The following is a 15,402-nucleotide window of genomic DNA, read 5'->3' as shown; positions in this document are numbered from 1 at the left end:
CCTCACTGTGAAAAATTTCCCTCTGATGTCCAATCGGAATCTCCCCAAGAGCAACTTGTGTCCATTCCCCCTCGTCCTCTCCATGTGACTCCGTGTAAAAAGGGAGTCTCCATCTTCTTTGTAGCTGCCCCTTAAGTACTGGTACACGGTGATGAGATCCCCTCTGAGCCTCCTTTTCTCAAGGCTGAACAAACCCAGTTCTCCCAGCCTATCCTCGTATGGCAGGCTTCCCAGTCCTCTGATCATCTTGGTGGTCCTTCTCTGGACCCCTTCCAGCCTGTCCACATCCTTTTTGTACAGCAGGGACCAGAACTGTACACAGTACTCCAGGTGTGGCCTGACAAGCGCTGAGTAGAGCGGGATGATGACTTCTTTAGCCCTGCTGGCGATGCCCTTTTTGATGCATTTTGATGCCCTTTTTAGTCCATTTATCTTTTTAATTTCGAAGTATTACCACAGAACCACAGGCACATACAGTTGGCATGGACCTCCAGTGGTCTCTAGTCTAGTGATTAGAGTACAGCCTGCTCAGGGCTTGTACTGTCAAATTCTGAGCATCTCCAAAGATAGAGACGCCACCTCCTCTCTGGGCCCCTGCTCCAAAGCCTAGCATGCTCTTTGGGAATATTTTTTTCTAGCCTTTAGTTGGAGTCTCCCTTGCTCCAACTTGGCTCTCTTGCCTCTCATCCTGTGCAAGACAAGTCTGACTCTACCTTCTATGGACCCTCCCAGCAGGTAGTTGTGGACAGTGATATACAGGGCCTCACTTTCACCTTCTCTTCTCCAGGCTGAACAAGCCCAACTCCCTCCCAGTATACCACATGCTCTGGCCCCAGTTCATCCCACAGGAATCACACCTGATGTCTTATGTGTTCCACTTACATTCACCAGAGGGTGCTTGTGTGGTACGAGGCCAGGCTGTGTAAACCTGGCTGGCAATCCCATTTTGCGTCCAGGCTGTGGGAAAGGAAATAAAAGTTTCCTTTTTTCATCTACTGAAATGCTTTTAGCTCCTTTCAGATTTGTCATAACAACAATACACTTAAGGAATAATCTAATGCTGCCTTAAACCTGTGTTCAGTACAGACTGCTAAAAATGCCTTTCTCAATTTGATACACTACACTGATGTATTGCACCTTTCTGTATCTGTTTCATTCCCTTATGGTGGATGAAATTTAAAGGTATTACACAAAGTATTAGATAGCCCCAAGTGAGGCAGCTAAACCCACAAATCTGGATGTGCAATGAATATGATGTAGTCAAAGCTAATTAATTGCTTTATATCCATCATCATTCTGCCATTACAAAGTTCCTTCCCCTTCCTCTCAAGGGCTTTTTTCCTTCACTCTGTGCCACTTCCAACTTCTTCCCACTGATGTCCAAAGCTCTAAGGCCCTCTTACATGAACCTAGGCTTCTTCCCTAGGCCTACTGGTATCATTTCCATGTTTGTCTGAATTTCTTGCTGTTTTCTTCCAAAGGATGCGTATCTTGAGTTTAGTCCTGAAGATCTGAATTGAACACAAGTCCTCAGTGCACTCTGGACACGCTTCTGTAAACGTCTGCTGCTCCAGCTTCACTCTCCGAGACCTGTTCTGAAGTCAGCAGAGACAGCAGCAAGGAGCTGTAACTACCTTCTCTCAGTATCTCCTCTCCTCCTGTTTCAGTGGAGGGATGACTAGCTGGGGAGCAGACTTGAGCCTTCCTTCCTCATGCCCCTCTCCTTCCCAAGCAGAGGCCTAGGCGCACCCACAGAGAGGCACCACACTAACTGGCAGCTGGCACTGTCTGTCTCCCAGCAGCAGGGCATTAATAACCATTAACAAAATGCTATACAGTTCCAACATGATGTCAGTGGTATTAACCTCTGTCATTCCTGTATCAGCACCAGTGAATGACCTTTTTTCATTTTTTTTCTTTAAAACTTACCTTTGAAATATTCCATAGTATTAAAACCAACAGTGGCTACTTAGAATAGCTCTTATTTTCCAATTCTGAAAACAAACTATCAGTTTTCAGTAGTGAATATGTGGAGCAACAGCTGAATTTATCTCATTCATAATTTTTTACTGAGCTTTAAAAAAAAAACAAACCAAAGCAAATCCTTTATACCCTACAGACTTCTGAGCAGCTTTTTGGAAGTACTAAGGATTTGCCATGTATTAGAGAAGATAGGTGCAAGAGATTTGGGAGTTTTCTGGAACTGATATTTTATGAGCAAATTGCTCTGAATTGGCGTATAATAGCAAATCTGCCTCTGCTTTCAGGAGTATGAAATGTAAGTATATTTTCTCAGGTCAAACTAGTGACCAGAGCACAAGCAATTCTTTTTAAAATGGTATAGTCATAATAAAACATATTGCAATCTTAACAGTATCTAGGTATGCATTGCTTCCCAGCTCAAAACAAAATGAATACAAACACTATAAACAGGTGAGATAAGGTCTGTAGGGAAAGAGTTAGTATCATTTATTACATTCCTAAGGATAACTGGAACAAGATACTGTTTTTGATGTATTCAACAACATCTATCTTCTTAGATCACTATTAGGAACACTCCTGTTGAGTTTCACTGTGATGATTCAGGGTCAATATGTCTTAAGATGATTTGAAAGATCGCTCGATTTTCAAGACTGTCCTTTTCTTTTTCATAGTTACAGATTAAGAAGGTCATATCCCCATTGATTACATACTTTGCTATTTACTGGCAAAATCCAGGATGTTAGATATGGCTAATCCAAGCTCAGGTTAAGTGCAGTTACATCCCCCTACCTCCTACAATGCTTTAAGATGTCCACTTCATCACAGTGAAATCTTTGGTTCTAGAAAATAGGATAGGGCCATCATATAAGTGTTTGCATGACAAACTAGTGCTGCTCATCGGGTCTACACTCATGCCTAATACCTATCACATTTAGTATGTACAGGGAGTCGACATACAAGACCTGATGGCATGGGAATGCTTTGTACTCCCATGCACTGTATCAGCTACACGATGCAGTTGTTTCTCCAACTTTGGTTCAACATGTGGGGTTTTTAAAAAAAAAAAGCTTTACCTCTCCAAAAAACCCAAGAAGTTCATGTGATGTAGAAAGAGGATATCAAGGATTTGCCACTTTTGATTCGTGTGTGTAAAGCAGCTGGTCCCAGTGGAATAAAGGCAAGGATAAACCCATCTTCTCTGCGAACAACACGGCAACAAGGGATACTGCCACCAAAAGCAAAGTCCGCTCTGTACCAGCTCAGTACAAACCTCCATCACATGGAGCGTTTCAGGGTGACTGAGCTGACACCACAGCACAGGCATTGCAGTCATGTGGAAGCAGATGACAGGAGGGGAAGGATGCAATATTTGCAATTCTTCGGCCCTACTGCAGACCTCCTGAGAAAGTGTATGCTTCAGGTTAAATCAGGTCTCAGAGACAGCCTCTATCAGGCAGTGAACCAGCCAGCAGCACCTAGTGAGAGGCAAATCCGCATCCCTGTGGAAATGGCAGAAGACTGATTAATGCCATTAATTTAATCCCATGCCCTTTCTAAGAAAAGATAGTAAGAGATAGTCAGGGGCAAACTTTGTACAAATGTACCAGTGTCTTCTTCCTTCTTTGGCAGAGAAAAGGAGGAGTAGATTCCACATGTCCACCCCTCCTCTGATCACAGCAGCCAGTAGAAGGGAGAGAAGCGGTTTTCTGCAAAGCCTGTGCCTTTGAGGCAGCAGAAGGGCAAGAGCTCAGTTTTACGACTCTTGGCCCCAACACAATTTACCATTTACAAACTAATCCTCCTCCGTTCAAGGGCACAAGGCCTGCTAAAGCTCTCATGTCCACTTCTCTGATTCTTCATTGTCCACAGTGACAGAGAGAAGCCGAAGACCTAATCGGTGTGTAATTCAATCGCTGTCCATGCTGTGTCACAGCACAATGCTCTGCTTGTAGTGCCACCAGTTAAGTCAGCCAGCTACTGTTATGCACCACAGCAGGTGTGAAGAATGTCACTCGGTCTAACTGTATGTTGCCACTCTGTCAAGGTCTGTTTCTGACACTACTTTCACTCACCACTTAATGATTGTTTTTCCTACTGGCAGCAAGCTAATTGTTGGCTGTATGGTAAAAGGGCACTTTCAGTATTTTTCACCCTGAATTAGGAATCCCTGTACAGCATAACATAGGCCTCATACAAAGTAAAACCCTCTGTTTTCCAGACTCCCAAAACATGGAGGCCTGCTAAAAAGCTCTTTATTTCCTGAGTCTTAATCTAGCAATTTGTAAGTTATGACTTACTACATCCAAAGTGCCTCACTCTCATTCCTCACCAGACAGCACACTGGACCCTGCCACACCTTTTGGGAATAGCTTAAATGGGGAAAGCTCCTTGGTACCTAATTATATTTAAATCAGCAAGAGACAGGTGCTTAAAAAATTCTTATCCACATGCAGGGGGTTAAAAATCTCAGGAAAAGAAAGTGTGCTGCCATACTTAAATATAGATCTTGGGCCACTGTGAGAATGATATTTGGCTTGCTTTTTAAAATATATTTACTACTCCAAAACGAGTAGAAAGTTGCATTTCCATTTTTCTTGAGTCACACCACAGTGCAAGGAAGCTGAGGAAGAGAAGTACAGAGGAAGAAGGCAGGGCAACACCTGCCACTTCATCGCCAGTGAAGCAGCAACGGGTGTGTGAATAACCCAGCCATGCTACCAGGCAGATAAGGAGACCGGGGAACTATTGCTGATAAACACACAGAAGCATGAGTGAACTGTAATTTACTGAAAGTGGCAAAAACATAGGGACAGTAACCAGGAGCACATCAGCAGATGTCCGCCCCTCCCACAGATGTACATCATGCACTTGTAATAGTCATGTGTGATGTTTCTTTCCATGTATAACAGTGACATGTCCAAGGGACGTCAGCACAGAATGAGCACAGAAACCCCCTATTTCTAATGCATCTATTTCATTCATGTGGAGTTCCTGATGCTATTTCTCTAATTCCTTAATTTTCAGGTAGAAGCAATACAAATAGGAGGAATACCTGACAGAAGAGCTCCACTGGGACAGAAGTTGTACAGGCCTGTACCAGCACGAGTAGTTTTTATCTGAAAGAACAAAGAACTTAAGTCAGCTGGATAACCTGACCAATCCAAGAAAAGGATAAGCCAAAATGGAAACAATTTCCATGCCACCACATAGGTGATCTTAAATCAATATATTTGGCTGTCTAGAGTATTTCTGTGTAATTCTGTACAAGAACTATGGTTACCAATTTTACCTAACCCTGTAAGGGGATGAAATACTTTTTCACACTTTCAAATCCTGGGAAGACAGCAAGGAGATGAAAAAAGACTACCCGGTTTCTTACCACTTGCTACAGAAATGCTCATAATATTCATTATTCAAAATATGAATTGGACATCTGCATGTACAATGTTTAACAAGTCTTGCTTAGTGCTGAAGCCAAGCTGCTCATTTCACCCATACTCATCTACTGTCATCATTGACGGCTGATTTCCAAACATGGCCAGACACCAGTTTACATGGCAGGGGTCATGAGACATTCTTACATCCTGAATCAGGGTTTAGCAATGCCATGTGCCAAGCCTCAGAAGCATGCAGAGCATTTGCAACTGAGCACCTGCGGAAATCCCATTTCCTGACAAAGAGAGGCCTCCAATATTCATGTTTTTCTCCTGCTCTTAGGCCATGCTGTAATGAAATATGGCCTGAATAATCCTTTCATAGCTACACAGGGAAATGTCCTTGCTTAGCATTTAGCCCTCCTTATGGAGGTTCAGTGGGAACTTGGTTGAGCAATCAGTAAATGGAATGAAAAGCCTGGCTGATGGAATATGACTGAAACCATGCACAGGGTAGGTATATAAAGTGGATACAGATTATCAGAGAAACTGGAAGGACTCTTGTAACTTTAGTGAATATAGGTAAGAGAAGAGGAACCTAAGGAGTCATATTAAATTTGGTGTTAATGCCGACAGTGACGCATGCGGGCACAGCCAAAAGAGGGACCAGTGCACAGTCAGGGAAAAGGAGGCCAGGAGGGCTGTCGCTGGCAGCACATGAATAATCAGAGAGTGCAGGACTGCACAGAGACCCCTCCCAGGTCAGTGAGAATACTCCAAGGGGAATAAGTTGAAGGCAGGCTGGAAGGGATTTAGAAGGGACTCGTTGTGAGACCAGCAATGGGAACAACCTTGAACCACTTGTGCTGTAAGACTACCCACTCTGCAAGACATTCCTAGAGTACCTCCTGCTTCAGGTTAGAGTTGCCCTTACTCTAAGCTGCCTTCTTCCCTTTGAAGGCCACGGTTCATTTACCCCAAGAAACCTGCATCCTTGACCTGTTCCCTTCACTCTAACCCTGGGTTGCTGCTCCTCTGCCCCTGACATGGGCTATCTGTGCCCCCTCCTCAAATTCTGGCTGCTACCTCCCAACGATCCACATTTCTCTATGCCCCCATATTTGTCTCATCACCCTCCATTTCCCTGACACTGTCCCCTGTGGCTGCTTTATAACCCCAGATTATGTCTGCTTTTGTTTTCTTCCCTTGGTGCTGGCTTTGGCAGTGTGAGTGTGAAGCCCAAGCTATCACATGTAGCAGATTATTAGCCTGTACGCTGTTCTGCATCTAATCTCATTTTTGCCAGGCCACTCACTGGAGCTTTAAATCAATGACTCCAAACACTGAATAACTGTGAAACACTACCAGCCCTCAAAATTTCTCACACACCACCATGTACCTGTATCATACCTTCAACTGACAATACAGGCTTGGCAGTTTAGAGGTCTGTCATTTGTCATGGCCCTACTGGTCTTCAGTGGTCCCTCAGCCTCGTTTTGGGAACCATTATCCATCACAGTGCTGTGCAGGCTCAGTACATGCAGACTGACAGCCACTATTTCCCATTTCCAGAAGGAAATGCTAGAACAACTTTTGTCTGCTAAATGCTGACATAAAATGCAGGGTATAAAAATCAGGTCTCTGTGTCACACTCCCTTTTCCTTCCTTTCTGCTGATCAGCTCTTCTTCTGGGTACTTCAGGGGACCTACCCCCTCCTCTTGGCCATGACACTGTACATTCAAACAGCTGCTAGGGTTGGATGAAGCACCTGCTCTGGGCAACAGCAGCTGGAGTTCATTTTGGGTCCAAAGGGCCGAGGCCAAGCAGGCTGACCGCATGTGCACTAATCCAGTATCATCACCAACTCCACGAACAACAGGTGCCTCTTTGAAGAGGGAGGGAAAAACTATTTGGGGAGGAATCAGAGATTTATAAAGGACATTATGGGCCAAGTCCTCAGCTGGTACATGCTCAGTTAAAGCATGTACTCTCCTCAAGTTATATGAGTAATGCTTGCATACACCAGTAAAGGATTTGGCCCACTTTCAGTGCTGCTTCTCTTCTCTTTTTGGTTTTCCTAAGGATTTTCCAACTCTTCTCTTTGCTCTGCACTGATCTTCCTTTAAAAAAAAGAAACCTTCCCGCCCCTTGCTTCAGACCAAACAGCTGAAAGTCACAAGCTACATATATCAGACTTCAACATCCGCCTCTAAATAGGTAACACAGTCTTACCGTTGCCTGACAAGATGTGTCCTTCAGTCCTGCTTGAGCCCTGGAGTCCAGATCATGAGCATGCATCACCAGGAACAAGGGCAATCCCATTCTGGAACAAATCAAATCAAACACTGTCAAGGTCCCTTAAGAGAACTCTTTCAGCACAGGCATCATAAGAATTGCCATGCACTTGGTCAGGCCAGTTGTCCACATAGCCCAGTGCATTATTTCAATGTATGGCCACTACAGAATGATGTGGGAAGAGTGCAAAAATACCCTGCCAGAAACAGCTATTGGCCAAACTGGCTCCAAGGAAAATTTGCCTTCTTATCTCATTTTGCTAGAAGTTGATTTACAAACCAATGCATACAATTCTCTTTTCTAAGCTCCTCTTAGTGTATTACTGGTAAATGCTTCTATTAATGAAAGCCTCTATGTTTTTTCTTTTCTGAGTCCTGCCATTCTGACCTCCAAAGGTCAGTTCTGCAAAGCTGGTCTCACTCCTTGCAGTTACTCTTGTGCTTGTTTCTAGAGAACCTGGAAGTTCTCTGCAGCCTGAGAATGAAGCTGGATTCACAAAGGCAGCACTGCAGAGCACTGCCAAAAGCACTCTGCTCACACAACATGAGTAAAAGCAGGCTTTCCAAATTTCTGTCGATGCACTATTGGAGGGAAACATGACCTCGCTACAAGCTGCTCACATGAACCAGTCAGAGCCTTCATAACTTTGTAATCCAAAATTCATTTTCCTGAACTGTATATCTTTTAATTCATTACTTTTCCAGATTTAGATTCATTTAAGTCATCTTCCCCTTGGGACCATGTCTTAGCTGGATTATATTACAAAAAGAAGCAAAGCAGAGACAGTTGAAGGAGCAGAGCTGGTGGTGAGAATAGCACAGGCAGAAAAAATAGTCTCCAATCCATAACAGTTACTGGCATCTCATCCACAAGTACACACAAGTGTAAATTGTACTGTGTTGGCTTGCCCATTTAAATAAGTCTCCAAGAATTTCCCTTGACAAACACTGCACTACAGGCTAGACAACACCATTTCCTCACCAATGAAGAGACGTTCACACAACCACACAGGAACGTCCAGTGCTAGCAACATATTCTCAGCTGCTGCAGACTCGTGGATTCCCTTTGAGGCTTTAACCACAGTTCCAAATTTGGAAAACGTCAAAGCATGTATAAACATACAAAGAAGGCAATATCGCACACTTATGCATCAGTTTTGTCTGCATATACATCTGAGGGAACCACACGGCGATCACCACTTCGCACACTTAATACTGAGCAGCATGGATACCTATATGTTACTGCCATTCACAGAAAAAGCAATAAAACAACCCTAGCCCTGACAGGCACAGAGCTCTTCCGAACCCTTTGAATCCTCTCTGCAGCTTGCTGTCACTGGGCACATTTCACGCAGACCAGCTGCACAGGATTTATTCAACCAATTTTGGAGTATCAAAGCTAACTTTTTTTTTGTCTTTGCCCCAGGCAGGCGCTTGGTATGCAGGATTTAATTCAGAGAACAAAATGTTCTGTGAAATTTGTAAATACTCACCAGAGTAATATCTAAATTCTAAAAAAGATAGCAACTGGAGCTAGTGGTTTAAAGATCAAAAAGTAAAGCATTCACTGCATCACTGTAGGTAATGCCATTGTGTCCTAAAGACCCAAATAAGTAACTTCCCAGGATTATCAATTAATGGTGCTAACTGCCTTAAGTGATAGACGCCAAACACACTGTGAGCTACACCTCGTGATTCCAATGAAATCAGGAGAATGCCCAACTCAACAAATGCTCTGCATAAAGACACTGACATGGAAAACTATTTGTTTGATCCTTGCAAATCGACACAAAAGACTTTGCCTGGTACATACTGCCACAAACAGACTACAATCTAACGCCTACCATTACAAGATTTTTATAATGTATTTAAAGCCATTAAAATGGTAATAGGCAGAAAATTATAGGGAAAGAGGCACCCTAGGGAATCACGACACTTATGCTATGAAGGACAATATGTAGACAGACTAAAAGAAGTGTTTTGAGCAGAAAGCAGCAATAGAGTTATTTGTGACTGTAATTAGAAAAGGAATTACTTAACTGGAATTTAGCATGGCCCCTAAGGTCTATGAAGTTTGAGAGAAATTATCCACTCCTGTCTGATTCACCACCACCAAATCCATATTAATACAAAATTTAAAACAAACATTTAGTTGATAAATGTTCACATTAAAGTTTCAAATAAAAAACCTTTTTGTATTTTTTGTTCTCAAGCAGTTCCATTTGAACTTTGAAAGGACTCTTTTTCAAACTAAAACTGTGAAAAGGGTTCATTCGTTATTTTTTGGTGAATACAAAAGCTAAAACATTTAGAATAATTTCCTCTTCACCTGCAAACATTTCACACAGCTCTCACCACATCTGTGACTTTAACTTCTTTGTCAAGCCAAGTAGCAAACGGCATCAGCTGAACCGTTTAACTACCAGGAGTACCTGTACTTCAGAAGCAGGTGCTCTTGGTACTAGCAGGGACTCTACGAACACTGATTAACAGTAGCATACAGCAGCAAGACAGTAAATGGGTTTTGGACCTTCACTCCTTGCCCATAGTTTACTTCTGCTAGCCCAAATATTCTGAGTATGTACAGAGTGCATCTGCTCATGCTCACCTCAAAGAGGTAGGTCTGATGCTCCCTCAAGGGCCATCTGGAGCACAGAGTGCACCTACCAAAGTTTACACTGCCTGGAAGGCATTATAGGTAGTCACTGATTTCAGAAAGCACAGACTGTACAAAAAAATGCACTGCCCTTTTCAACACGTCAAGTCTTATTTTCTCATTTGTCCAAAAGTAAGTACAGATTCGTATCCACAGCTGTGGAAAGGACGGTAAAACAGAAAGGCATGGTACGCAAACTATGACAGACTTTAGGCAGTTTGGGATTGTACACCCTCCTTATGCAACATGTTGCCTGGGATGCGCCACATGTTTTCAGAAACTCCACAGAATCCCCTTAAATTTGCTCCAGTGCTGAGACCCAGTGGCCTGCAATAAGTGACTGGACTTACGATGCACCATGAACAGATTGTAAGGATGAGCCTTAAGTTTGCTACCCTATGCTTTTTTAAACGTGGGTTAAAAAAACAATTGCAAAATCTCAGAGGCAGATGAACCCTGCCAATTTATTCTAACTTACTCCTAAGAACAGCCTCTTTAAAAAAATCTAATGGGTAGTATCAGCCAGTTCCACTTGAAATTAATAGTCCACTTACAGCTTAAGCATATGCATAAGAGAAGAAATGGAGATTGAAGGGCCAAGTATCATGCTGCTGACCAGGCTGAAGCTTGCTCAGCCTGGCTGCCAGATCTCTGCAGCCACCAGGCAAAGAAGCAGGGAGCACAGACAGCCTCTAGGACTCCAGCTCTCCTCTCTGCCCAAGCCAAACCACAGGCTTCCTCATTGGTGGCAGAGGCAGGTCTCTTTTAAAGACACAGAAGAACTGAGAAGCCTAGTCGGCACACCTAACAATTTTGTAAATACGAGGAGAAAAGACTAGGGGAGAACAACTCGGTGTAGGTGATTCATCAACATTTAAAACTACATTGGAAAAGAGTGATACATGCTTAAGAGGAAATAGCGATATACGACTCTTAGACACAAGTTAGTAATGGCCACAGTGCTGTTTTACCTGCAGCCCCAGCATTAAGAAGTCTACACACACGTACACAGTCACACACTCAAACACAGCCATAAGCAGCTTGTCTCGAGATGCAACATGATAGCTAAAGGTGTCAGACATAAACCAGGTTGAGGCAGGACAACAGTCACAGCTGAGTCTACCTATGCAGTTAGCCGAGATGCAGTTACATCTTCTAGGCTTGACTGCAGAGCTCCCCACCCACCCCCCCGCCCCCAAACCTGCTGTTGGCATGGAGCTTTCCCAGGGGCCCAAAGAAGGGAGGGCAGGAGCAAAGGGAGAGGATGAGTCTGCCTGAGTGCAGTGGTTGTGGCAGCAGCTGGAAAGAGCCTACAGGGAGAGAGAAGAAGGGAGGGGTGCCCGAGGACTGACAGGAGGATGAGGGCAGGTGCTACTGAGGCAGGATGTGCCCTGAACACCAAAGCCACCTGGCAGCTCTAAGCGTCAGCCGTAGTGGCCATGGAAGTTCCCTGACGCACTGCAGGGCACTGGGCCTCTCCATATCCATGCAGCACCCCGCTGAGAAGGAGTTGAGGCTGCCTGTCTCCTCACGGCATTACCTGAAGTAAACTCTCTGCTACTGGAAGGGTCCCATGGTAAAAGTAAGCATTTATTACAGATAATCTAATTTAAATGCTGCAGAGAAGAAAATAACATGAATTAGGAAACCCTCCTATACCTGTTCTGTGACACAAGGTTAAAGATAAGCTTTGCTTGTGTTTCCAAAACCCTTATGAACTTGTCTTCTATGCCTGTTTTAGACACAGACATACCCACAGGCTGTGGGCATATTCTGTTTGAAGGACAGATATCAATCAGTAAAATTTCAAAGAGCTCTCTATGTATCACGATGTTTTATATTATCCAGCATTTGGAAAGTTCCTTAAGGAAGAACTTCACCACAAAAGAAGAAAGACAAATAAGCCAGCTTCTCAATATCTGTGCCATGCAGACTTGTGTCAAGGAAGCCTATGGAACTGAACTGCCCGAGATAAAAGTTACATCAGAGGCACAAAGTGTTGCAACTTTATAAGGCTACTGATGCAAAGCGGGAAAGCTGAATGAAGGCAAAAAAGAGATAGCTGTTTCCAGTACAACTGAAGAACATCCTCAAACATCTCAACTGGCTTTAAATGCTGCAGTAATGGATATTTTGCAAATACAAATATATCAATGAGAGGAAGAATATCTTTGACTTTCTAGAAAAGGAAAGCAATAGAAAACTAAACTTTGGAGTATTTGAGGCAAGTGCCAAAAAAAAAAAGGCACTTCAAACATTAGTTCAAAAATCAAAATTAATTCAAGTATTTTACAAACAGGATTTCATTGTGCTACCTCATTTTAGTAAATTGAATGCATATAAAATATGTGTAGATACAGTACTGCATAGTAATTTTCAGCACCTATAAGCCCAAAAAATAGGCTCCTGTCTGTTCTGTTTGATACCAACAATATCAAGACTCTGACTTCAAAGGGACTAGACTCTATCTTTTACTTTTGGGAAATCCCTCTCCTGTATCACTAACACATGCTGATTTCACAGCACTACAACAAAGTGGACCTTTCTATTTGCTCAGTGACATACAGCCCAAAATAATTTTCTAGAATGTCTGCCTCACAGCCTGGTCACAGTGCTATTGTCACCCCAGGGCCGTCTCACATTTTGCTGATGACTACTTTTACTGTGAAACACTTAAAAAAAGTTATTTTTCTATGCTGACTTAAGTAGTAACCTCCCAAATTTCAGGCTGCTTTTTCAACTTTATGAGTCATACAGTGCAAAAAGGCAACAAAACGACTCAGAAGTCTTGCTGGGTTTTCCTCCAGGGAAAAAGGAAATAAAAAAGAGTGGCATCAGATAAAAAAGTGAAATGAAGCACCTGTTGAGAATGGAAGAGCATACAGATAAACGGGTTAAGCAACTTATAGTCCAATATAAGCAATTGTGAATTCATGGGTGTTCGTATGAATCATTCTCCCATTTCCTGCCTGAGAGCTTAGGTTTCACTTAATTACGAAACAGAATCATGAATGAAGAAGGCTAATTCACATGCATACATACCATACATGCATTTATTACTTTTTTTCTCACATAGACCTCCATTTTCATCATAGCTATTGATGGGCACTGAATAATCACCTAAGAAAAAAGTTTGACAGCATTAGATACACTATTTGCAAAGCACATGAAAAGTCTGTCACAGCTAGAAAGAAGCTAACAGATAGTAGCTGGATAGAAGCAACAGCCACAACTCTGGCTACCTGTGGTTAAAGAACAAACAATATCACCTCCAGACTAACTGCAGCTTAAAGAGCCTAGCTTTAAATGAGAGAGAAGCAAGGGAGAAAATGGCCAGATACAACTAAACGTTCGCAAAGTAGTGGCAGCAGAAAGGATATTTTCAGGTGATTGCTAAAGCCCACTGACAGTAACAGTCCCCTCTGCCGCACTCTGCCAACAAATAAAAAGGGTGAGGGGTGGGGGGGTGTGAAGTGGGGGGGTGTGTGTGTGCAGGAGAGCTTATTTTGCTGGAATTTTAATTGCAGTTCTGTATACCACGCTGTGGTTATTTGGCTTCCCGCTCTGCCATACACTTTAAACACTCTTTAAAATACGTTGTACCAAAATAATGCCAGATCATAAAAATTAATGAAGACACCTTTCATCAAGGCATGTACCTAACATTAAGCATTTAAATAACCCTAGATTATGGGAATAAACAGGGGCAATCCTATTTATAGATGTCACCAACCCTTTTGGCAATGACTTGTACATAACTACCTGCTCTTGCTTTCCCTCTAGCAAGATCACTCAGTGCCCAACTCTCTTTACCCCAACAGCAGCTCATCAAGGAAATCTGTAAAGTACCTTCATACTTCAGGACTTAGATTAAGGATCTAACCCAGATTCACTTGTACCAAAGTCCTATTGTTACCCCAAGCAAGTAAAAACTTTTCTAAAGCATACAGTTTGGGAGAGAGACGCAAGACTTTCCCCTTCAGGTCAGGGCAGGTAGGAAAAAAGCAGCCTACCTTAAAAGCAACCCTACCTAATTGCAGGCAGCTGCACTTTCTCCATGCCTTGTTGAAATGTTGTAACTAACTAAGAAACGGAACAAAACGCTCATTCCCCACGATACAGCATTTCTTGAAAACCAAGACTTGAGATCAGAAGTTTATGGCACAGATGAGAGTTTCCTCAGTCCAGATACAACTGGCATCTGACACCACCTTGTCCTATGTAGCAAGAACCCCTATGTTACTTTGTAATGGAATTTTTCCACAATACATTTTCTTACAGTACAAATGACATGTATTTCCTTTAGTGTTATGAAGAATAAAGCAAAATAAATGGACTGGTGTTCTCATAAAAAGAGGGGTTAAGGAGCATATGGAGATTAAAGAAATTTAGAGTCAGTTTTCAGATCAGCCCCACACGTCACAGGTGGCCTTAAGGTAGCCTTTGCATCTTAGTTCTCCATCACCGAAATAGGATAACTTAATACTGATTTACGAGGCACCAGAAGTCCACTAATAGAGATACAAGCTTCTATGAGCTGATATGCTTAGAAATTATTGTCATGAACGCCCACCTAACAAAATACAACTATAAACTCTTCCACAGAGACACTAGCTAATTGCTTTCTATTGTGATTTCACACTTCAAGTTATTTGGACTGTCCACAGAAAGGAGGTCGCCAAGTATTCCATTTAGATGAGGATGTCAACACATACATACACATAGGTACCACACTTGCTTTTCCTCTTCTGAGGATTATCCTGGAATAAAAAAAACACTGGCAACTATTCTACTAGCTAAAACAAAGACAGCTGGAATGCAGGGAGCTAAAAGGTAACTGTCAGAAGTACATCTTCCCATTAAAAGTTCCTAGTGCCCTAGTGAAAAAGAGGACCCTTACCGAGAACTTGAGAACAAGGTCATATATTGTTGAACTGTCTTGTCAATGAATATATCGTAACTTATCAATTTAGGTACTTATTTTAGCCTTACAAACATTACAGGCATACCTTACATGCAGTTTTACTCAAATGCTTAAGAGATGGAGGCACTGAACTAGAAGTCCATAAATTTCCCATGAGCGATTTTTTCACG

General features: G+C 42.6%; 1 long non-coding RNA gene across 7 annotated transcripts in view; it reads right to left on the bottom strand.

The window, feature by feature from the left end:
* Positions 1-3,041: 3,041 nt before the first annotated feature.
* LOC142057847 (uncharacterized) overlaps positions 3,042-15,402 on the bottom strand; it is a 46,553-nt gene continuing 34,192 nt past the window's right edge. For 6 of the 7 annotated variants that reach the window (XR_012660772.1, XR_012660775.1, XR_012660777.1 and 3 more), the window contains 3 exons: positions 7,591-7,681; positions 5,036-5,099; positions 3,042-3,482 (listed from right to left, as the gene is read on the bottom strand). This is a non-coding gene — a long non-coding RNA (uncharacterized LOC142057847). Of the gene's footprint in view, positions 3,483-5,035; positions 5,100-7,590; positions 7,682-13,350; positions 13,429-15,402 lie in introns of all 7 variants that reach the window. The other variant, XR_012660776.1, reaches the window with a different exon arrangement.

The sequence above is a fragment of the Phalacrocorax aristotelis genome, chromosome 5 (assembly GCF_949628215.1).
Source record: "Phalacrocorax aristotelis chromosome 5, bGulAri2.1, whole genome shotgun sequence".
In the NCBI taxonomy this organism is placed as follows: Eukaryota; Metazoa; Chordata; class Aves; order Suliformes; family Phalacrocoracidae; genus Phalacrocorax; species Phalacrocorax aristotelis.
The sequence above is the reverse complement of the archived record's forward strand: the minus strand, read 5'-3'. Positions and strand labels throughout refer to the sequence as shown.